Below are 25299 nucleotides of genomic sequence, written 5' to 3'. Positions count from 1 at the left end.
ATTTTTTTAATTTCCTGTAGTTGACGTGTAGCTATCATTATTTTCTCGTTTGGCTTCTTTTATCCTTGTTGAATAATTGGTTGTATTTTTTCACATAATTCCTAATTTCTGGAGTAGTGTTATTGTGTTCGATGAAACAGTGGAGAATTTTTTTTTTTCTAGTGTAAATTATAATAACTTTTGTGACCCAACATTTGTTTGTAACCTCAATTCTCTTCGTTTTCGTTGGAAATGCTATATGGAAATAACCCTGCTACTGTATAGTATGCTATTTACTTCAGCTTTACTGAAGACATCCTCCCACGTTTCTCTTGACAGCATAAAATTAAATGTTCTCTGTTCAATTGTTGTAGCCTTTGGTCCCCATTTAGAGTCAACATTTAGTTCAATAGGCAGGAGCTGAGCTTCATGACCACTGAAACGCATATTTATAGCGCTGTTGTTATTGTTAAATTCACATTTTCTTCTAAATATTTGGTCCACAGCAATTTTACTTTCGTTGGCAGTTCTAGTTGGAGAGTTGATTGTTTTTATAAAATCAAAACCACTGAGTATGTTTAACACCGCATTTCTGTGATTTGAATCTTGTAAAAAGTCTACATTAAGTCTCCACTTATAGCTACTTCCTTTCTACCACATTTTACATTAGTCAGCAACTTTTAGACATTTTCAACGAAGGATTTTCCAGTCTTCAGACCTACAGAGTGTTACACCTAAGATATCAACATCTGTCAGATCAGATATGCACAGTTCATAGTCTTTGTCCCTTGTCAAGTTTTGGGCTTTTCTACTGCTGTAAGTTTTAAATAATCTTTTACAAAAATAATTGTTCCACCACATTTACTATTGCTTTTACCATAGTGAGTATGAAATTTGTTTCCGAGAATCGCAGTTTACGTAATCTGGTCTTTGTGTAGCCAGTGTTCAAAAGTGGCTCTGAGCACTATGGGACTTAACATCTGAGGTCATCAGTCCCCTAGAACTTGGAACTACTTTAACCTAACTAACCTAAGGACATCACACACATCCATGCCCGAGGTAGGATTCGAAACTGCGACGGTAGCAGTCGCGCGGTTCCGGACTCAAGCGCCTAGAACTGCTCGGCCACCGCGGCCGCCTGTAGCCAGTGTTCAGTTACACATAAAATACATATATTTAGTTCACGAGCCGCTAATTCAAATTGTAGTAACTAACTTTGCAGAGATTTAACATAGTGTTGTACTAGTTCTAACACAATAGAATACTTATTTGCTGATGTAGTGTTATCATAAATGCTATTTTGTTTCTGATGGAAAAATTACACAGTTCCATAGACCGGGAACGTGATGCTCAGTTTCGTTCTTGGACAAGAAGGATTAATGCTCATCGACTGGCTGCCATAGGATGCAACAGTCAACGCTGAGAAATATTGCATCACTTTGCTGAGGCACAAACAAACGCAGGGGCTAGCTCTCGAATAGCGTACTGCTTATCTAGCACAACAGCAGGCAACATGTGACCAACAAAATAATCGAGCCCCTTCAAAAATTTCGACGCTAGGCCCTTGAACATACACCGTACAGCCTTGATACCTTCCCATGTGACTCGCATATATTCACCCCGTTAAAGTAATTTCTGAATGGTCAGAGGTTCACCTGTGCAACGGAAGTGCAGACACCGTGGAAAAACTGGATCCTCCAGTAACCCAGGGGTTTCTACACTGAAACTATCCACTCCCTGCCTAGGCACAGGTTCAGTGTACCAATGTGAATGTCAATCATGGGTTTCGAAAAAGACGATCGTGTAAAACCCAGCTTGCGCTATTCGTTCATGAGACTCTTAGGGCCATAGACACAGCTTCTAGGTAGATACCATGTTTCTTGACTTCCGCAAGGCGTTCGATACAGTTCCCCACAGTCGTTTAATGAACAAAGTAAGAGCATATGGTCTATCAGACCAATTGTGTGATTGGATTGAAGAGTTCCTAGATAACAGAACGCAGCATGTCATTCTCAATTGAGAGAAGCCTTCCGAAGTAAGACTGATTTCAGGTGTGCCGCAGGGGAGTGTCGTAGGACCGTTGCTATTCAAAATATACATAGATGATCTTGTGGATGACATCGGAAGTTCACTGAGTCTTTTTGCGGATGATGCTGTAGGTTGTAACAATGGAAAATTGTACTGAAATGCAGGAGGATCTGCAGCGAATTGACGCATGGTGCAGGGAATGGCAATTGAATCTCAATGTAGACAAGTGTAATGTGCTGCGAATACATAGAAAGTAAGATCCCTTATCATTTAGCTACAATATAGCAGATCAGCAACTGGAAGCACTTAATTCTATTAATTATCGGGGAGTAGGCATTAGGAATGATTTAAAATGGAATGACCATATAAAGTTGATCGTCGGTAAAGCAGATGCCAGACTGAGATTCTTTGGAAGAATCCTAAGGAAATGCAATCCGAAAACAAAGGAAGTAGGTTACAGTACACTTGTTCGCCCACTGCTTGAATACTGCTCACCAGTGTGGGATCCGTACCAGATACGGTTGGTAGAAGAGATACAGAAGGTCCAATAGAGAGCAGCGCACTTCGTTACAGGATCATTTAGTAATCGCGAAAGCGTTGCGGAGATGATAGATAAACTCCAGTGGAAGACTCTGCAGGAGAGACGCTCAGTAGCTCGTATCGGGTTTTTGTTGAAGTTTCGGGAACATACCTTCAACGAGGAGTCAATCATTATATTGCTCCCTCCTACGTATATCTCGCGAAGAGACCATGAGGATAAAATCAGAGAGATTAGAGCCCACACAGAGGCATACCGACAATCCTTCTTTCCACGGACAATACGAGACTGGAATAGAAGGGAGAACCGATAGAGGTACTCAAGGTACCCTCTGCCACACACCGTCAGGTGGGTGGCTTGCGGAGTGTGGATGTAGATGTAGATATAGTTGTACTATTCCACGTGAACTGTAATTACAATGCTGTTATTAAAGTTTATTTACATATGACTAAAGTCTCGTTTTCATTGGGGCACGCCTTATATAACTGGTAACCGCTGCCACGATTTTGATACTTGGTTGCAGAGTACGATGGCATGGAAACAAAGAAGTAGATGGAAATGTAGGTGCGCGGTGTTTTGGTTGGGTTTTCTTCGCCACTGACGTCTCCTGGAGGAGAAGCGCCTAGCCTCCGGAAGTGTGAGTGCGGCTGGTCCCCGTCTGTGTGTGTGTGAGTGTGAGTGCGAGGCACCGCTCATTACGCAATTAGGCGCCGTGACGTCACGCGCCATCTGCGGCCGCAGCCCGCCGCCCAGTTCCGTCGCCGGGTCCCGCGCCGCTTCTCTACTTGCCTCTCTTTTCACACTCGCTGACAGGCGCTGCCCGGCGACATGCGGTGTACGCCCGCCCACTCTGTTGGCGGCGTGCGTGTGTGGAGCAGACACCGCTGCTACACCTACGGTCGTGTCCAAAGCTCGCACTGCACGCAGCGGCGTGAGCCCGTTTACTGCTCACTGACACGTTAACTCCAGGAGTTACGAGCCTGTCTAGGTCGCGACGTAGAGGTGCACACCACTACAGCCTCCGCACGAAGATGACGTGCTACAAACGTGAAATTTAACCGACAGTAAGAAGATGCTGTGATACGCAAATGATTAGCTTTTCAGAGCATTCACACAAGGTTGGGGCCAGTGGCGACACTTACAACGTGCTGACATGAGGAAAGTTTCCAACCGATTTCTCATACACAAACAGCAGTTGACCGGCGTTGCCTGGTGAAACGTTGTTGTGATGCCTCGTGTAAGGAGGAGAAATGCGTACCATCATGTTTCCGACTTTGATAAAGGTCGGATTGTAGCCTATCGCGATTGCGGTTTATCCTATCACGACATTGCTGCTCGCGTTGGTAGAGATCCAATGACTGTTAGCAGAATATGGAATCAGTGGGTTCAGGAGGGTAATACGGAACGCCGTGCTGGATCCCAACGGCCTCGTATCACTAGCACTCCAGATGACAGGCATCTTATCCGCATGGCTGTAACGGATCGTGCTGCCACGTCTCGATCCCTGAGTCAACAGATGGGGACGTTTGCAAGACAACAACCATCTGCACGAACAGTTCGACGACGTTTGCAGCATCATGGAGTATCAGCTCGGAGACCATGGCTGCGGTTACCCTCGACGCTGCATCACAGATAGGAGCGCCTGCGATAGTGTACTCAACGACGAACCTGGATGCACGAATGGCACAACGTCATTTTTTCGGATGAATCCAGGTTCTGTTTACAGCATCATGATGGTGCATCCGTGTTTGGTGACATCGCGGTGAACACACATTGGAAGCGTGTATTCGTCATCGCCATACTGGCGTTTCACCCGGCGTGATGGTATGGGGTGCCATAGGTTACACGTCTCGGTCATCACTTGTTCGCATTGACGGCACTTTGAACAATGAACGTTATATTTCAGATGTGTTACGACCCGTGGCTCTACCCTCCATTCGATCCCTGCGAAACCCTACATTTCAGCAGGATAATGCACGACAGCTTATTGCAGGTCCTGTACGGCCCATTCTGGATACAGAAAATGTTCGACTGCTGCCCTGGCCAGCACACTCTTCAGATCTCTCACCAATTGAAAACGTCTGGTCAATGGTGGCCGAGCAACTGGCTCGTCACAATACGCCAGTCACTACTCTTGATGAACTGTGGCATCGTGTTGAAGCTACATGGGCAGCTCTACATGTAAACGCCACCCAAGCTCTGTTTGACTCAATGCCCAGGGGTATCAAGGCCGTTATTACGGCCAGAGGTACTGATTTCTCAGGATCTATGCACCCAAATTGCGTGAAAATGTAATCACATGTCAGTTCTAGTATAATATATTAGTCCAATGAATACCCGTTTATCATCTGCATTTCTTCTTGGTGTAGTAATTTTAATGGCCAGTAGTGTAAAATAAAGAAATAAATCTTTGTTTTAAAAATGTGGTGCGGGTCCTCTTGTATCGTCGAGTTCTTCCAGATAAATCATGCGAGTGTTGCTCGAGCAAGTAAATTACCTCCCGTAAACAAACTGAAGACGAAAACGTTGTCCTCACTACGATTCCTGGCTTCTCTCGAAAGTGAAAGACGGACACAGTGGCGCGGGTCGTGCCGTGAGAAGGGACTATTCCCCTCTCTCTCGGGGTCACAGACCCTTCACGTCACCTGACCAGTACCATCTGTGGCATGCCAAACCATTCAGTTAAGGAGACTGAAATAGAAAAAGTGCGTAAATTCAGTAATGAATTAATTTATCTACATCTACATCCACGTGATTACTTTGCTATTCACAATAAACCGCCTGGCAGAGGGTTCAATAAACCAGTTTGAAGCTTTCTCTCTACCGTTCCAATCTCGAACGGCAGGCGGGAAAAACGAACGCTTAAATTTTTCTGTGTAGCCCTGATTTCTCTTATTTTATCGTGATGATCATTGCTCCCTATGTAGGTGGGTGCCAACAGAATGTTTTCACAATCGAGGGAGAAAACTGGTGATTGAAATTTCATGAGAAGATCCCGTCGCAAGGAAAACCGCCTTTGTTTTAATGATTGCCACTCCGATTCACGTATCATGTCTGTGACACTATCTCCCCTATTTCGGGATGATACAAAACGAGCTGCCCTTCTTTGTGCTTTTTAGATGTCATAAAGAAGTGACATTTTGCGAATCTAGTTTTCTTTCATATCAGTTTTTAAATTTACAAGACCTGGGGACACTGCTTCCCCCTTAAGTTGATGAGCTGAAATGTCTCACAGTTAATTATTAGACTGACTGGAACGAAAATGGCTACAGTCCAAGAGAATTTATAGTAATAAAACCTTAAAAGAGGCCTGCGAGCAGCATTGAGTAACCAATACACCACATGATTCCTTACTCTTTTGCCTACAAAAACGTATTTTTCAAACATAATCTTCGTTCAATGCGACGGTCTTATGCCACTTTACTGGAAGGGGGTTTGTGCGCGCATGGTCTACATCTACATCTACATTTATACTCCGCAAGCCACCCAACGGTGTGTGGCGGAGGGCACTTTACGTGCCACTGTCATTACCTACCTTTCCTGTTCCAATCGCGTATGGTTCGCGGGAAGAACGACTGTCTGAAAGCCTCCGTGCGCGCTCTAATCTCTCTAATTTTACATTCGTGATCTCCTCGGGAGGTATAAGTAGGGGGAAGCAATATATTCGATACCTCATCCAGAAACGCACCCTCTCGAAACCTGGCGAGCAAGCTACACCGCGATGCAAAGCGCCTCTCTTGCAGAGTCTGCCACTTGAGTTTATTAAACATCTCCGTAACGCTATCACGGTTACCAAATAACCCTGTGACGAAACGCGCCGCTCTTCTTTGGATCTTCTCTATCTCCTCCGTCAACCCGATCTGGTACGGATCCCACACTGATGAGCAATACTCAAGTATAGGTCGAACGAGTGTTTTGTAAGCCACCCCCTTTGTTGATGGACTACATTTTCTAAGCACTCTCCCAATGAATCTCAACCTGGTACCCGCCTTACCAACAATTAATTTTATATGATCATTCCACTTCAAATCGTTCCGCACGCATACTCCCAGATATTTTACAGAAGTAACTGCTACCAGTGTTTGTTCCGCTATCATATAATCATACGATAAAGGATCCTTCTTTCTATGTATTCGCAATACATTACATTTGTCTATGTTAAGGGACAGTTGCCACTCCCTGCACCAAGTGCCTATCCGCTGCAGATCTATCTGCATTTCGCTACAATTTTCTAATGCTGCAACTTCTCTGTATACTACAGCATCATCCGCGAAAAGCCGCATGGAACTTCCGACACTATCTACTAGGTCATTTATATATATTGTGAAAAGCAATGGTCCCATAACACTCCCCTGTGGCACGCCAGAGGTTACTTTAACGTCTGTAGACGTCTCTCCATTGATAACAATATGCTGTGTTCTGTTTGCTAAAAACGACTCAACTCGTATCGCGCAAGCAATGCCGCTCAAATGGTCCTTTGTTGCCCTTTGTGGTCTTTCATTAGGCGCCGATAAACCCAGTGGACACACACCTTTGAGTAGCCCAACTGCTGGACGAGCACAGCACTACCAACAGAGACGTCCAGTTAAGCAGCGAAGTGTTTGACTGTGATCCGTCGATCTCCTCGAATGAGTGTCCGCACGATCCAACAATGCAGGAGTCACAGCTCTGTGCTGCCGGCCGGTATGTGGGAGATCGGAGAGGTTTGCGCGATGTGATGATGATGATGATGATGATGACGACGACGATAATGGTGATGATGACGACAGACACCTCGTCCAACGACTCACCTTGCTTTTGTTCACTGTCAGGTCTCCTTAAACAATCTGTAAGGACCTATGAATATCTACAATGTTCTGGTTTTCCGCGAAGAGAAACTCAGTGACAGCTCTCTGTCTGGAACTGACCTCCGTTACAGACGCCATTTTGAAGGTTGCGTATAGGAACTTCATGAAATTGTAGGGGCTGAAGCACGAATATTCCACGATGTTCCACAAAAATTTCCACATTTTTTCAACAGAAATTTGTCTAGAAAAAAATTTTTGCTTTAGTTATTGTACCACCCTATTGGTGCCTGCTTCAGCCTCCTTATATCTGAGTCCAGCGCCATGATCCCTAACTTTCTTAAGGTTGTTTGAATTTAAAATATTTTGCACGCCATTTCATTATCCTATCTCAGAACCAGCCCATTCCCTGAAGTACGCGGAGCAGTTATAAAGTTTAAATTGCTTCGTCAAAATAAATGGTAATGCGATTAATTTCTGTTCATTTGCAGGCACACGTTTACAGTTCTGACCCATTGAAATAGTGGAGATCCCATACACTAGTGGCGTCCAGTGGTATTTAAATTTATGTAACTATAGTAGGCGATACTGATGTTTATAAAATCTCGGTACAAATTTACGTTTGAATTGCACGATCCATGCAATCACACATATTTATTTCAGTTTCCATGTGTTGTAAATGATAAAAGCGTTTCTTTTGAGGTATAGTAAAGTGCAGCACGCATGTTTAACACACTTTAACAATGGTTCATCTCATCATTTATTGTAAAATAAATAAGGGGTAACTAATGATCCAAGTAACCCTTCATATTTCTTTTATACTGTCTATTATATATGTAAAGTGTAATCAATATCGCCCGGGAACTGTCGAAATTTTATGAAGCATGTAAAATGTTTCACATTAAACTTTATTATTGAGCAGTTATGAATCTCTTGATTTAGTGGCGTAATTAGTTGCATCGAAACATTTTATTTAAAGAAACCTACAAAGCATTTGCTGCTTACTGTCGGTATTCTGGTGAAATTTATTAACCTCAATTGAAACCTCCTTTTGTTCACATTTGAAAGAACGATTTTATTTCTCCACAAATAATTTGCCTTGAAACTTATTGATGGTACAAACTTTCGTATTCTCCAATATACTTTTATAAAATTAAATAACATTTGAATAAAAAACACTTGTAACCCTAATTCTTAGGAGTTTGATAATCTGTACTTCTGCCAGAATTAATGTGTTAGTTATAAAATTACCGAAAATAAAAAGTTTATGTTACAAGAAAATTCTCGCGGGAAATGCCAGATTATAAATGTGGGCCTTGGGTACAAATTCAGGGCGTCTGTGTTAAGTTTTTGAGCCTTAAAGATAATATGACAGTCAGTGTGTGACTAATTTACTACTTGAAAGACACTGCGCCACTCGTCCGAAAATGTTTGTAATTTGACTCATTGTCTATAGAAGTTGTGTCATGAACAGCTGCTCTGATGCTAATAAACGGTGAAAAGGTGAAGAAATGTATTTCAGTCGTCACATAAGAAACCCAGACTTAAACAACGCGCGAAAGTATGAGGAAAAGATAAGGAAAACATTTTTAGTTTGCAATTATTTCTTCTCAAGTTAATTACATAGTGCAAGAACGGCGAATATTCATGTGGTGTCACCGCCAGACACCACACTTGCTAGGTGGTAGCTTTAAATCGGCCGCGGTCCATTAGTACATGTCGGACCCGCGTGTCGCCACTGTCAGTGATAGCAGACCGAGCGCCACCACACGGCAGGTCTCGAGAGACTTACTAGCACTCGCCCCAGTTGTACGGACGACTTTGCTAGCGACAACACTGACGAAGCCTCGCTCATTTGCAAAGAATATAGTTAGAATAGCCTTCAGCTAAGTCAATGCCTACGACCTAGCAGGGCGCCATTAACCGTTTCTAGTGAGAGTATCACTTGTACCATCAAGAACGATGTATACAAATTATGGATTAAAGTTAAGTATTTCAGCAGCTACGTACTTTTCTTTATAGCATTCATTACGTATCCTGTTTCAGACCTCACGCCAGCCTGCGTGAGTTTAACGCGTGCATCTTGGCCTCCTCTTTCAATTAGTGTGCGTAGTGTTGGCTAATCTGCCAGCACTACAATTCATATCTAAAATACAGTTAGCCTACTTTGTTTGATGTTTAACTTTGTTGCATACTGATTGGAATGCACCACTACAACTAGGATTAGCTCTGCTCTTAAACTTTCCGTGATTGAACCAGATTGCTTTAGGGTGTTTTGATGCAAGTTACCCACGACTGCCGCTGTCTCGTTAGAGAGTAATTTCCACGGTTTACGACTGCATTCCACTGGGACTACTTGGTTAGCAGGGCAAATGTGCGAAGTACTGAATGCATATCGCATACCTAAGGAAAACCTTTCCAGCGACTCACAGAAGATGTTTTGCACGATTGTGGAAATTCACGGACGTATCTGTGGATGACCGGAATAATAATTACTTTTGGGTTTGTGTTTCTTTATAGTACGACATACATAAAAAATTTAAATAACCATATTCCGAGATGATGTTACAGATTTCCAGAGATTATGGAGAAGAGTATATGTATCAGTTTGAAGCAAGAATCTCTGGTCCGGAAATGACCGAGTCGAAAGTTATAAGCAAAAATCGTTTTAATATCTCTGGCAGTGGAATACGCGTGTTGCTACTGTTGTTGGTAAGACTGTAGGGTAGATAACTTTCAGAGGCAGTAGTATGGATCGAAATAAGAAAAAAATGTCTAACAAACTTGGACTCCATAAATGCATACGTTAAGACCTATGAGCACTTGTGCATCTTCGGAACTGTGAAGTACACGGGACTTTTCAGAAATAACGCGCACTTTTTTTTACTTACTCGTTTTTTCTGTATGACGGAATCACAACATCTCGGAAGCACTGTTATTCCGTCCAGGACACCACTTCTGTTCATCTGTGTAATGGCTCGAGTAATGGCGACAGAAATCTCTTTCAGACAAAGACAACGACGTCCACGCATAGGTTATTTCAGTTTCCGGAATAAGTCGAAGTCTGGTATGGACTCATGTCCGACGTGTAAGGAGAATGCGGCAATGCTTCCCATCAGTGTTTGTGCAGTTTTTTGGCCAAAACATTGCCAGTATGTGAACAGTCATTATCGTGGAGAACGAGTAGCCCAGCCTAGAGCAACTGAGATCGGGTTTTCTGCATTTTTCTGCGCAGGTATTTCATGAAGTTAAGATAAAACACTGCTGTGAAGCTTGTTCCACATGGGAGTCCATCTGTCATGTCGGTTCCTTGGTGTTCACAAACAAAAATCATTTGTTTGAGCTTTGATTGAACGCGTCGAATTTTTTTTCGGACTTGGAGAATCTGAAGCTGTCCACTCAACAGACTGTGATTTCAACTCCGGTTCAACATCTCCAACGCACGTTTCATCAATTGTGATAATTCGACACACGAATTCTTGACCTTCACGGTCGAATCGTTTAAGCAAAGTTGCAATGTCCAAGCGTTTCTGCTTCTCTTCAGCAGTCAAACATTTAACAGAAATTATTGTCTTCTTCAACTCATTGCCAGAATACGGAATACTGACTTTGGGAGAATTCCCGTGGCTTCAGCGAGTTCCTAGCAAGTCGCACTGCCGTCTTCTTCAAGAACATGTGCCACAAGTTTCACACATCTGTTTCATCTGTTGACGTGTTTGGCCTTCCAGGTCTTGGATTATGGTCTATGCTCATATGACCACCACGAAAACGATTAGCCCAGCGTGAAACTGTATTACAGTCCACTGTAAGCTCACCCCAAACTTCGCTTCACGTACTGTGGATATCTGTTGGGTTTTTGCCGCGTAAAATTTCTATCTTGATATGCGACCTCTGGTCTTCAACAGTCACAGTACCGTAGACCCCTGCAGGGTCCATTTCTTCCTCTCGCCAATTTTACGTTAGAGTACACAACGAAAAAACAAAAACACGTGCTTCTTCCTCAACCTCCCAACCACATCTGACGTAATTTTCATTATTGTTGTATCAAACAGTCCACAGAAATTCCAACCTGTGCATTATTCATGAAATTTCCCTCGTGAATATCTTGTACCCCAAGTTCTTTGCTATTACAAACGACATGCAGAACGCAATAACAATATGAGTAAACAAATGACACATTATTGTGTTACTGTGGACCAGCAGGGGTTCTATTATAATCTACTTGCTACTACATTCAACCTGCATTTGAATCGTTTTGAGAAAAATTGGGGTTTAATGTCCAGTTGACATTGAGGTCATTAGAGACGGACCACAAGCTCGGAATGTTTCAAGAATGGGGAAGGAAATCGGCCGTACAATTTTCGAAGGATTCATTCCGGCATTTGCCTTCAGCTGTTTAGGGAATCTGGATGTCTGGACGCGCGTGTGAACTGGCATCCTATCGAATGCGAGTCCAGCATGCTAACCACTGCGCCATCTCTCTCGCACTTAGACCAAATATTTCAAGTGTGGAATAATAGGCCACCATTATGCTGAGAATACAAACATAAAACTGCAGTGTAAAAGTGCTTCACAAACTTATGAAGACACAATATGATCCCATTAGAATTAATGTGTGTGTTACACTAACCCAGGACTGTGAATACACTTTACAGTAACAACCCTAACAGATGCTTGCTGTTGTACTCGTGTACAGTAATAAAGGAAAGTGTCCTCATTTGTTTGCTGCATTCTGTAGTTCGTTCGTAATAGCAAGGAGCTTGCAAAAGAAGTGATGTGCTCGTACAGTCTGTTAAGGAATAGTTTGGTCGGTAATACACACAGATGGTAAACGATATCGCCTTAGTTCTTTCACAACACAACAAAGGGAACGTTTGTCTTTCATGCAATGCCCCTAAAGCATTAGTTTACTTTGAATTCTTGACTGAAACACACAAGAATAGACATGAGTGCATGTTACGCGTCGCATTTTCAAGTTGTGTATCGCTACAGCCCCGAAGGTCCGAAACTGAGTCATGCTGCGGCGTCTAAGTATATGGGGAATTCAAAGAAATATGTATATAAGTAGGTAACACTAGAAATCAGTTAAAAACGTGGATGACTTTGAAGAACGTGACTCAATCGACAAATTGACTCCAAAGGAGGAAAAAATGATTATTACCCGTTTTTCGGAAACCCATTCTTAACATTGCCTCAAGCGCAATCAAAATAAAGTAAAAAGGGCTACGATGGCGCGTATGTAATTGTTAGAAGCGACTGGAAAAAGGAGAAAGGTGTGCAGGCAGTGGATTGGCTCTCAAGGCGGCGTGAGGCTAATCCTACTGAGAATATTTTACATCTTCTATTGAAATAACTGTCAACGCATATTCGACCCATTTGGAGGTCTCTTCCACGTGAATACGCGGAAAACCTGGTTTAAAGCAGGTCTCGGAGATCCAAGCAATTATTGACGCTGCGGGTGGTTCAAATGGCTCTGAGCACTATGGGACTCAACATCTTAGGTCATAAGTCCCCTAGAACTTAGAACTACTTAAACCTAACTAACCTAAGGACATCACACACACCCATGCCCGAGGCAGGATTCGAACCGTAGCAGTCCCGCGGTTCCGGAATGCAGCGCCAGAACCACGCGGCCACCGCGGCCGGCGACGCTGCGGGTGACTCTACGTATTATTAACTGTAATTGCATTTTTCTTTTGTTCGTATATGAGGTATGTACATGTTTAATTTGTTGTCAAGTGCATTTTTCTACTGATTAACGTGACCACGATCTTACTTACCAGACTGTTGTTCACGGTAGCGGAGATGAACATGTGCTCATAGCTCTTAAGGTACGCATTTTAGAAGCCATTTTTACTGGACGGTTTTGTTTTGTTTTGGTCCACAATAGTACTGTTAATTTCTGTCGTTCCCGCTAGGTGGCAAAAGGGAATAAGTTACTCTATCGCGGCGCAGAGTGGGCAGTGTTGTGTACGCTTTCATGAATCGAAATACGCTTCCACACTTCATAGACAATGCAGGACTAAATGTCACAAGTAACCACACCAAAGACAAACTATTATTAAGTCGCACAATCGTTCAATGTGTACGTCACACAGGACGCCGGGTTCAGGGTCAAAAAAAATAAATGTGTGAAACCTTATGGGACTTAACTGCTAAGGTCATCAGTCCCTAAGCTTACACACTACTTAACCTAAATTATCATAAGGACAAACACACACACCCATGCCCGAGGGAGGACTCGAACATCCACCGGGACCAGCCGCACAGTCAATGACAGCAGCGCCTTGGACCGCTCGGCTAATCCCGCGCTGCTTTCAGGGTCAGCCAGCAGTCTCTGACACAGAAATTGAACAATTGTGTTCGGCAGTCTTATATTCATTGTCACAAATCAAAGAGACGTTGACCTAGAGTATACAAGATGAACATCAACAAAAGCAAAACGAGGATAATGGAATGTAGTCGAATTAAGTCGGGTGATGCTGAGGGAATTAGATTAGGAAATGAGACACTTAAAGTAGTAAAGGAATTTTGCTATTTGGGGAGCAAAATAACTGATGATGGTCGAAGTAGAGAGAATATAAAATGTAGACTGGCAATGGCAAGGAAAGCGTTTCTGAAGAAGAGAAATTTGTTAACAATGAGTATAGATTTAAGAGATAGGAAGTCGTTTCTGAAAGTATTTGTATGGAGTGTAGCCATGTATGGAAGTGAAATATGGACGATAAATAGTTTGGACAAGAAGAGAATAGAAGCTTTTGAAATGTGGTGCTACAGAAGAATGCTGAAGATTAGATGGGTACATCACATAACTAATGAGGAGGCTTCGAATAGAATTGGGGCGAAGAGGAATTCGTGGCGCATCTTGACTAGAAGAAGGGATCGGTTGGTAGGACATGTTCTGAGGCATCAACGGATCACAAATTTAGTATTGGAGGGCAGCGTGGAGGTTAAAAATCGTAGAGGGAGACCAAGAGATGAATACACTAACCAGATTCAGAAGGATGTAGGCTGCAGTAAGTACTTGGGAGATGAAGCAGATTGCACAGGATAGAGTAGCATGGAGAGCATCATCAAACCAGTCTCAGGACTGAAGACGACAACAACAACAACAGAGGGACAGTGTGGAAGGTACTATGTGAACACCTGTAATTCAAATCCCGCAAACTGGAATTGTTGCAAGCTTTAAGAGGAAGTGACAAAAGGAAAAAAAAACAGCTGAGTTTTATGGAGGAATGTTTAACAAAATGCAGACTGATGATTTTCTTCTCAGTGACGAAGCCACTGACGGCCTGGAGTAAAGTGACCCGGAATAATGTTCGGATATAGACTGAGCAGAAACCAAGTCAGAAAATCGAACAAGCAAGGGGCTCGCCTAAGGACAAATGTCTTTTGCGCTGTAATGCGTAACAAGATTTACGACCCTTTCTTTTTTACCGAGTCAACTGTAACTGGCATATCGTACCTGGGCATGCTCGAACATCGTCCAGTGCTTCAATTACATCAGGGTATGCGCACAGAATTTATTTTCTAGCAAGACGGCGCACAACCACGTTATCGTAGTGAAGCTGTCGCGTATCTCTGTAGGATGTGCCGACTTGAAACGGACGTGTGAAACAGTATCCTGGCCACATCGATCACCTGACCTAACTCCAATGGAGTTCTGTGTATACCGAGCGAGGTGGCGCAGTGGCTAGCACACTGGACTCGTATTCTGGAGGATGACGGTTCAATCCAGCGACCGGCCATCCTGATTTAGGTTCTCCGTGATTTCCCTAAATCGATCCAGGCAAATACCGGGATGGTTCCTTTGAAAGGTCTCGGCCGACTTCCTTCCCCGTACTTCTCTAATTCGATGAGACCGATGACCTCGCTGTCTGGTCTCCTCCCGCAAACAACCCAGCCCAACATCTGTGTATAGGGCTGACATCAAAGACAGAGTGTTTGTTCTTCCACTTCCAGGAAATATCGACGAGCTGCGACAACGGATAACACAAACAGTTGCCACCACACGTCAAGATTTGCTTCAGAAGATATGGCAGCAAGCTGATTAGAGATGCGACATTTGTTGTGTTGCAAAAGGTAGCCACACCGAACATTTGTAAATAAAACTTGAAGATATACTGCATTCAGTGCTGTATCAAACATTTCTGTAAATTATTTACCTGTTTCGCAATTAAAGGTTACTTTTCTATAACGAATTTAAAAATGCGCTGTATATAAATTAGACACGAGAAGTGAGGACAGATCCCTCAGGGAAGCCGTTAGTCAATACTTTTGGACAGTTAGTATTTTTTGCTGTAGTTACAGTAAATATCCTTTCATCTGGCATGTTATCAATTATTTTTGTGGAGTGCACAGATGTAGGTGACATATAGGTATTGTAATCTACCCCTTCCTTTCTTGTTGTTGCTACTGTCCACGATGATGAAGTCTGTTCAGAAGATTAGAGAGGAGTAAGATTTACAGTAGCCTTTTTACACACAGTTGGTTCCAGTTTCTCATGCCTAGTGGTCTGATTCTTGAAGCTGAAGTTCTGACATTTTAGGTAAATAAATGTCGTGTGATTAGGGCCTGCCGTCGGGCAGACCGTTCGCCGGGTGCAAGTCTTTCGATTTGACGCCACTTCGGCGACTTGCGCGTCGATGGGGATGAAATGATGATGATTAGGACAACACAACACCCAGTCCCTGAGCGGAGAATATCTCCGACACAGCCGGGAATCGAACCCGGGCCCTTAGGATTAACATTCAGTCGAGGTGACCACTGAGCTATGGGGGGCGGAAGTATTTTAGGTTATCGTGGTTCAATTGATCTAAATAATTTTGAAGAATGTCTTTGCAGAATTCTTGTTTTCGCGATAATTTGCTGTCTTACATTTTACTGTATCACACTGTCTTGAATTTACGTTAACAAAGCCGGAATTACATTGCTTGCCCAAAATACAAAAATACGTCCGATCATATCAGAGGCATGCTTACTACTCCTTCACTCTGCGGTAATAGCAATATTCCAAAGGGTTTACAATTTTTCTTGAAAAATGATTTTCTAGTAGTTTAAATTATTATTTTATAAATGAATTCAGAATCAGCATAATCAACAGTACTAGATTGCGTAACTGGTAATGGAAGTTTTATCTGTGCCAAATATTTTGTAATATCAAATTTTCCGATCGGTCTAAGGCGCTGCAGTCATGGACTGTGCCGCTGGTCCCGGCGGAGGTTCGAGTCCTCCCTCGTGCATGGGTGTGTGTGTTTGACCTTAGGATAATTTAGGTTAAGTGGTGTGTAAGCTTAGGGACTGATGGCCTTAGCAGTAAAGTCCCATAAAATTTCACACACATTTGAACATGTGATTTTTCAAATCTTCCAAAAAAAAATTTTAACTGTATATTCAGAGCTAATTTCATATCGATTGTAACAACGAAAACAAAGAAATTCCTGTTCTGTTCATAAATTTTAGCTTGAAATATAAGATATTGTGTATAAAAGTATATGAAATTTTTCAGAAAAACAGCTGAGATAATATTGACCAGTCCAAAATTCGAAAAATATTTTGGTATCGATTACTACCGTTGAGGATAAATAGTACTACAGGAATATGTCCCTTTACAGTATGTAGAAAAAAATAGGTGAACCTCTTCACAACATTTGGAAACGCATCTTCTGCGATATTTTTTAGTCAGTAGTCTCCCGTCCCCCCCCCCCCCCCCCCCTCTTTTCGAGATGAGCCTCATAACAGGAGTTACCGATGCTAAAGCTCCACTGACGTTATCATAGCGACCTCCACAACGCACGTGAAGGTCACTACGTCACATCGTGCGAAAAGCAGTAACCGTCGCCGGCCGGCACACTTCTCACGCCAGAAGTCGCGGCAGATGCGATGCCCCGGGCGCAGATGTGCGTCGGATCTGCACTACTTAGGCCGAAGGGGCGACCGGACCCCGGCGGGCGTTCGCTGACCTGCGAGTTCGCGACGTTCCCTTTACTCTCCTCTCCTGTCACAAAACGAATCGAATTACGCAAATACGGAATGGATTTTCCGGCCGGCTGACCGGGTCGCCATCATTAATCAGTATTAGGGCCGCGGAGCAAGTTTCGATGAGCAAACATCGATTCATTGTCGGGCGGGCGGCTGACCTCAGCATTGCTGACAAATCTGACCCCGAGTCCGGCTGCTGGTCGCACAAAGAGTGGCAGCGCGAGGAGAAGCGGCCGGCTGGCGATTCATTAATTATCCCGGGCGCCTGCCGGCCTCGCAGCTCCCGTGGCGGACGTGCCCGCTGGACTGCGGCCGCTGTCTTGCACCCTGCTCTGCTCCCTGCTGGAAACTAATGTCACAATCCAGGCCCCGTGAGAACCACGACGGCCGTGCTGTGTACTCCCTTTAGCCGCTGACATTCACATTCACTGACAAGGACTACTTTGCAGAAGAAAGGAAAAGAAAATTGGGGATCTGTTAGCTGTCGATGAGTTTAGCTTTCGGCAAGGTAGGCGCAACACAGGGGTACTTCTCACGTTGTGATTGGTAATAGAAACAAGACTTGAGAAAAATCGAGACACTTTCATCGGATCCGCCGACCTGGAAAAAGCACACTACGGCGTAAAATGCGGCAAGATTTTCGAAATTCTGAGACAGAGCCTAGGAAAGGTCATACCAACCAAACAAACATGCCAATTTTAAACAAATGCTAAATCCCCAAGATTGGTGATCCTTTACAGAAGCTAGAAACTTAGCGGGGAGTTCAATACGAGACGCCTATAACAGTTTTCACAACGAAACTTTGTCTCGAAACCTGGCACAAAATCCACAGATAGTCGTACGTGAAGTATGTTAGTGGCAAGAAACAATCAATGCCTTCTCTGCGCGATAACAATGGAGATACTATCGAAGACAGTGCTGCCAAAGCAGATTTACTAAACACAGCCTTCCGAAACGCCTTTACAAAAGAAGACGAAGTAAACATTCCAGAATTCGAATCGAGAACAGCTGCCAACATGAGTAACGTAGAAGTAAATATCATCGGAGTACTAAAGCAACTTAAATAACTTAATAGAAGCAAGTCCTGGTCCAGACTGTATACCAATTAGGTTCCTTTCGGAGTATGCTGATGCATTAAGGTAAAAATCATATACAACCGTTCGCTCAACGAAAGATCCGTACCCAAAGACTGGAAACTTGCAAACATCACATCAATATTCAAGAAAGGTAGTAGGAGTAATCTACTAAATTACAGGCCCATATCGTTAACGTCGATATGCAGCAGGGTTTTAGAACACATATTGTGTTCGAAAATTATGAATTACCTCGAAGGAAACAGTCTATTGACACACAGTCAACATGGCTTTATAAAACATCGTTCCTGTGAAACGCAACTAGCTATTTATTCACATGAAGAGCTGAATGCTATTGACAAGGGATTTCAGATCGATTCCGTATTCCTGGATTTCCGGAATGTTTTTGACACTGTACCACACAAGCGGCTCGTAGGGATATTGCATGCTTACGGAATATCGTCTCAGTTATGTGACTGGACTTATGATTTCCTGTCACAGAGGTCACAGTTGGTAGTAATTGATGGAAGTCATCGAGTAAAACAGAAATTATTTCTGGCGTTCCCCAAGGTAGTGATATAGGCCCTTTGCTGTTCCTTATCTATATAAACGATTTGGGAGACAATCTGAGTAGCCGTCACACGTTGTTTGCAGATGACGCTGTCGTTTATCGACTAATAAAGTCATCAGAAGATCAAAACCAACTGCAAAACGATTTAGAAAAAATATCTGAATGGTGCGAAAAGTGGCAGTCGACCATAAATAACTAAAAGTGTGACGTCATCCACATGAGTGCTAAAAGGAACTCGTTAAACTTCGGTTACACGATAGATCAATCTAATCTAAAAGCCGTAAATTCAACTAAATACCTAGGTATTACAATTACGAACAACTTAAATTGGAAAGAAAACATAGAAAATGTTGTGGGGAAGGCTAACCAAAGGCTGCGTTTTATTGGCAGGACACTTAGAAAATGTAACAGACCTACTAAGGAGACTGCCTACACTACGCTTGTCCGTCATCTTTTAGAATACTGCTGCGCGGTGTGGGATTCTTACCACGTAGGACTGACGGAGTACATCGAAAAAGTTCAAAGAAAGGCAGCACCTTTTGTATTATCGCGAAATATTGGAGACAGTGTCACAGAAATGATACAGGATTTGGGCTGGAAATCATTAAAAGAAAGGCGTTTTTGGTTACGACGGAATCTTCTCACGAAATTCCAATCACCAACTTTCTCCTCCGAATGCGAAAAATATTTTGTTCAAACCGACCTACATAGGGCTGAACGATCACCACAATAAAATAAGGGAAATCAGAGCTCGTACGGAAAGATATAGGTCTTCATTCTGTCCGCGCGCTATACGAGATTGGAATAATAGAGAATTGTGAAGGTGGTTCGATGAACCCTCTGCAGGCACTTGAATGTGATGTTCAGAGTATCCATGTAGATGTAGACGTAGATGTAGATGTAGACGGATAATACAGAACACTAGCTGGCAAACACTACATGCTGGGGATTCATTTTGCTAACTTTCTATTAGAAACGAAAACAAAAAATTCGCTGTGTTTGTAGTGCAATATTGAAACAAAAATTCACTTTCATGTATTCGTTAAAATATCGTCGAAATCGTGGAACAGTCGTACAAACAAATACCCATAACGTACGAATGTGTAAGTACGGTGTCCAAATTAAGAAACATAATATGTAAAATACAAATTCTCTGTAATGTTTGTTTAACTCAGAACTTGATCATAAACAAAATTTCTAGTTACATGCCCAGGCAGCTGGGCGCAGTTGCTTCGAGCGTCTACCACGCGATTTTGTAAACGTATCTATGACAATGCGTCTTTATAGCTCTATAGCTGTTGTTTTCGCCTACGGCCCTTCCCGTATCGCAGTTGAAATGTGCCAAATGTGCTGCCAAGTGTCACGAACTTCCTTCAGTTGTCTCGACTGTACGAATGTCTTAAAATAAATGTATAGAATCTCATGCATGATGCAATATTTTTTCACACATCTCAATGTTTTAGGATGTCATATCTCTTGAAGTGTGTCTCGTACAATGAAGTATTTGTGTAGGTACATTTAGCGGCATATGAGGATGCTGACTGCGAAATTTACTGCGAATAGAGTTAGCGGCACAAAAGTAATAAATTTAAACGTCGTCCATGATGCGCCAGTTTTCTACGCATCTAATTGTTTATAACGACATAGCTGCTGTACTATGATACGTAGGTCGTTCTTACCCTCCCAGAGATTATTGTCTGACATAAGTGATATGAGTAACATGCTTGGTTTAGGAGGAGATGTGGAACATATATACGCACATTCCCACATCCATTTTCATAATATGCATGGATATATGCGAACCGACAGGGAAGAATAAAAACGGAATACGAAGAAGCAACTCCTCGGATTAAAAAGGTTGTAAGAGGGACGTGTAGTCTTTGGCCCCCTTCTGTTCAGTCTATACACGAAGGAAGCAATGATGTAAACTAAGAGAAATTTTCGAAATTGGGATTAAAATTCATGGTGGAAGGATATGAATCATAAGATTCGCTGATGACTTTGTTATCTCTGTGAAAATGAAGCAGAATTGCGGGACCTGTTCAATGGAATGAATAGCCTAATCAGTACAGACTACGGGCTGAGAGTGAAACGAAAGTAACAGAAATGAGATCAGCAATGAACTTAACATCAAAATCTGGGACCACAAAGTAGACGAAGTCAATGAATTCTGCTACCTTGGAAGCAAAACAACACACGACGGACGAGGCAAGGAGGACATGAAAAGCAGATTAGGACAGACAAAAACGTCATTTCTGGCCAAAAGAAGGGTACTGGTAATAAACATAGGATGAAATTTCTCAGAATGTAGCTTTCAAGCACAGCATTGTAAAGAAGTGAATCATGAACTGTGAGAAAATCGGAGCAGACGAGATGTAAGCGAATGAGAGGTGTTGCTATCAAAGGATGTTGAAACTGAGGAGAGGTGCTAAAGAATGACCAATTACTTCGCAGAATCGGCTAAGAAATAACGTATGTTAAACGCCGACAACAAGAAGAAACAGGATGACAGGACACGTGTTGAGAAATTTGGGAATAACTTCCATGGCGCTGAAGGTAGCTGTTGACGGTGAAAACTGTAAGGGAAGACAGAGACTGGAATACATTCAATAAATAATTGAAGACGTAACGTTCAGGCGTTACCCTGAGATGAAGGGGTTGGCACCGCAAAGGAATTCGTGGCCAGCCGAACCATCCGTAAGCCCAATAACTCCAAGAAGTAGCTCCCTTCTTCTAGCTATGGATTACAATCATCTTCTGTCTGCGAATTAAATTTGGATGTTGTAAACTCCGCCCCCTGCAAAGCACGGAACGTATCTTTATCTGTTGAGCCAATCGCTTTTCGACTACGGTGTCTCATCATCTATGCGTCTCGATTTATTTCTAAAATTACACTAATTGTGACGGTGGGATTTGTACAGTCTAGCTTGAATTTACGCCTTTTTAGGCTTCCACGGCATGTTATGTTTTCAACGCGTTTGTGTTACGGTGTTTGGTTTTAATTACATATACATGACATGGATCTTAAACATTTCTCCATAGGGCCACAACGTGCTTTCAGCCTGTATTCTGTCATTATTTTCAGACACAGAGCAATAAATACTGTTCTATTAACGTGTCGTTGCAAATGTTCAACGTGAAAGTGGTCTTTATTTTCAGTTATAAGGTTTTGCTCTGCTCCTGGAGCAGGGGAAGAGTGGAGGTGTTTGGGGTCTCTCTTTTTTTTCATGTCTGGGACCCAAGACCACTCCCCCGTGCAAAGACCACTCTTTTTTAGATTTGGCTCGCCCTTTTGTGCTACTCTGTGTGTTTCACCTTCTTCGTTTTATAGTTTGACCCTCTGACTGGAACCGTCCACTTTTGGCGGACCCTCTATCTTACGCAAGTAACTTTGAATTGCGGGACTGATGACCTCGCCGTTTGGTCCCATGACCTCAATCAGTCAATCAGTCAATCACATATTTAACGGACTGCGTGCGCATCTGCCTTCTCCCTGACACTTTCGCTACGTTACTCCCAGCGAAACACTAGCAATCGCTGAGTTACAATCTTTGAGATTCGGGATTCGTGTTCGAGGAAGCAAGACTAAAATCGCACCTGGAAGTACTGGTTTAGGCTTTCCATGGTTAACCTAAATTATTCAATGCTTGCACATGTACAGCCGCCTTCAATCACTTCCCTGTCGACGAGACATCGAACACTAACCATTCTTCCTTCTCGCAAGATGTTTAACTACCTGTCCAGAGTCTTAAGCAAGAAAGGAAGAGCAGATAAGAAATACTTGTGGTAATAAAGTACAATACTTCAGTCTTGCAGTCTACATGAACCCATTGCGTCTTTCGAAACGTAATGATTCGAATATGGATTTGGCGCATCAAGTTAACTGCGTTAATTTCGGTTAGCAGAACAACCTTTCCTGTACTTGTAACAAATAGTGTTTTGTCCCTTTTAGTGTCGTTATCTGCAACTACAACAAGTGAATACTTTTAACAATACAAAAAAACAACACAGTCTACTGTGTTATATGTTCACGGAAGTTGCCCCCCATTGGCCCTCTCTCCAGTCCGAGGCTTTCAATACGTACAATAGCCGTGAAGATTAATGTCTGGCAGATGTCCGCAAAACCTTAATGATCGTTTCCACTACCAGTCCACTGTAGGGCCTGTTAGGTTACGGCAGCCGTTGTTAATTCACACAATACGACCGTTTATGAATAAATCAATCTCTTAATCGTTATGTGTATTCTTCATGTGATGTGTGCATTCATACGAAATAGATTCTCAAATATGCGAGTAGCTCGAAGGATTATTAATAGATCCCACTACGACGTACAGGAGAGTGAGTGTTGATCGCAACCAAAGATATCGACAGGGAAGTTTGAAAGGACAGCTCTTACTCTCTACGATGGTCATGTCAAAAGTTACGCACACTCTAGAATGGAATCGAAGAAAATAATTTATTTTGCAAAACATCTTTACAGGTATTCAATGTAATCTCCATTATTGCTTATGACAGCTTCCCAAAATTTTGGCAACTTCTGTATTCCGGATAGTATACCTTCATTGTTGAGCTGTCTGATTAATCGGGTCCCCTCACTGGAAATCAGCTGTATAAAAACGTTTTCCAAGGAGTTGTCCCTTCAATTTGTGAAACAAAGCAAAGTATGGTGGACTCTTATCAGAACTGTTTGCATGGGGAAGTATTTCCTACCCATACTTGTCGAAAGTTTCTATTACTGGTAAAGCAATATGCGGTCTTGCATTATCGAGCAGAATGAGGAGAGCAGACGCAAGTATGTCAGACCTTCTTTGAGGAGTTTCCGGACTCAAAACATTTTGCAGAAGCAGCTTGTAGTACGCGCCTATTACACACGTCCCCTAGGACATTCTATTTGCAGCTATAATTTCATTTCATACTCTGTTTCACCTTTGATTATGGTGAAGGAATATTTTGGGCGTGGAGAGTCGGAACTTTTCCATTGTAATTTCATCAGGTGCAACAATTATTTTCAGAAACTGTTCTCTTTCTGTTCGATAACAATGAAGTAATTCTTCTGCTATTTTTTTGCAGCCTGCATTCTGCTCGTCAGTCAGATCATGCGAAACACATGTGACAGCAAAGTTCTCATTTTTAACTTTTCTGTTATGATTCTGTAAACTGAAGTGACAGGCATTCTGGCCTCACATGCTATTTCATCACACGTTTTACGTCGATCATCTCTCAAAGTATCATCAGCAATAGCCTGAGAAGTGTAGTCTGTTGCAGGTGATGGCCTTCCACTTCTTGGGTTGTTCTCAGTGCTTTCCGACCTTCACAGAAACTAGCAGATCACTGTCATACAACGCTAAGGTCCACTAGACTGTTCCCACACACCTCTCTCAAAGCGTTGTAAATTTCCGTTGGGTTCTTTCGACGTAGGTGTTCGATTTTGACGCAAGAACGGTGGTCAATAAATGTAATCGGACGTCACTCGGTTTCAACTTCCATTCTGAAACTGAATTACTCACGATACAACCAGCAAATATATATACGACTGTCACGCCTAAGATCTCGCTCGAACTGACATGAATTTCTGCTTGATCATGCTCTAAGCACAGGGAATGACCCTCATATATATTTATACCTATGTACCTTTATACCTGTGTACGTACCTGACGCATAGGATGAACATCGATCTGGGACTGCTGATGACAATGTACTGTACCGATAACATCTTTGAGTTACTATAGGAGGATACAGGATGAGCTGGATAGAATTCGCATTTGCTATGATTAGTAGGTACTTGCTCGCAATGTGGGGAAATACAAATTAATACAGATGAGTAGCAAAAACAGTACTTTAATGTTCGAATACGATATGTAGGCTGGGCGGGATGGCCGAGCGGTTCTAGGCGCTACAGTCTGGAACCGCGCGACAGGTTCGAATCCTGCCTCGGGCATGGATGTGTGTGATGTCCTTAGGTTAGTTAGGTTTAAGTAGTTCTAAGTTCTAGGGGACTGATGACCTTAGAACTTAAGTCCCATAGTCCTCAGAGCCATTTGAACGATTTTTGAACGATACGTAGGTTAAATATCCAGGCGTAAAGTTGCAAAGAGATATGAAATGGAAAGTGAGATCGTCGGTAGGGAAATTGAAAGTCTACTTCGATTTGTTGGTAGGAATGGTTCAAATGGCTCTGAGCAGTATGGGACTTAACTTCAGTGGTCATCAGTCCCCTAGAACTTAGAACTACTTAAACCTAACTAACCTAAGGACATCACACACATCCATGCCCGAGGCAGGATTCGAACCTGCGACTGTAGCAGTCGCGCAGCTCCGGACTGAGCGCCTAGAACCGCGAGACCA

Source organism: Schistocerca serialis, chromosome 7 (assembly GCF_023864345.2).
Source record: "Schistocerca serialis cubense isolate TAMUIC-IGC-003099 chromosome 7, iqSchSeri2.2, whole genome shotgun sequence".
NCBI lineage: Eukaryota > Metazoa > Arthropoda > Insecta > Orthoptera > Acrididae > Schistocerca > Schistocerca serialis.
Note: the sequence above shows the minus strand (reverse complement) of the source record.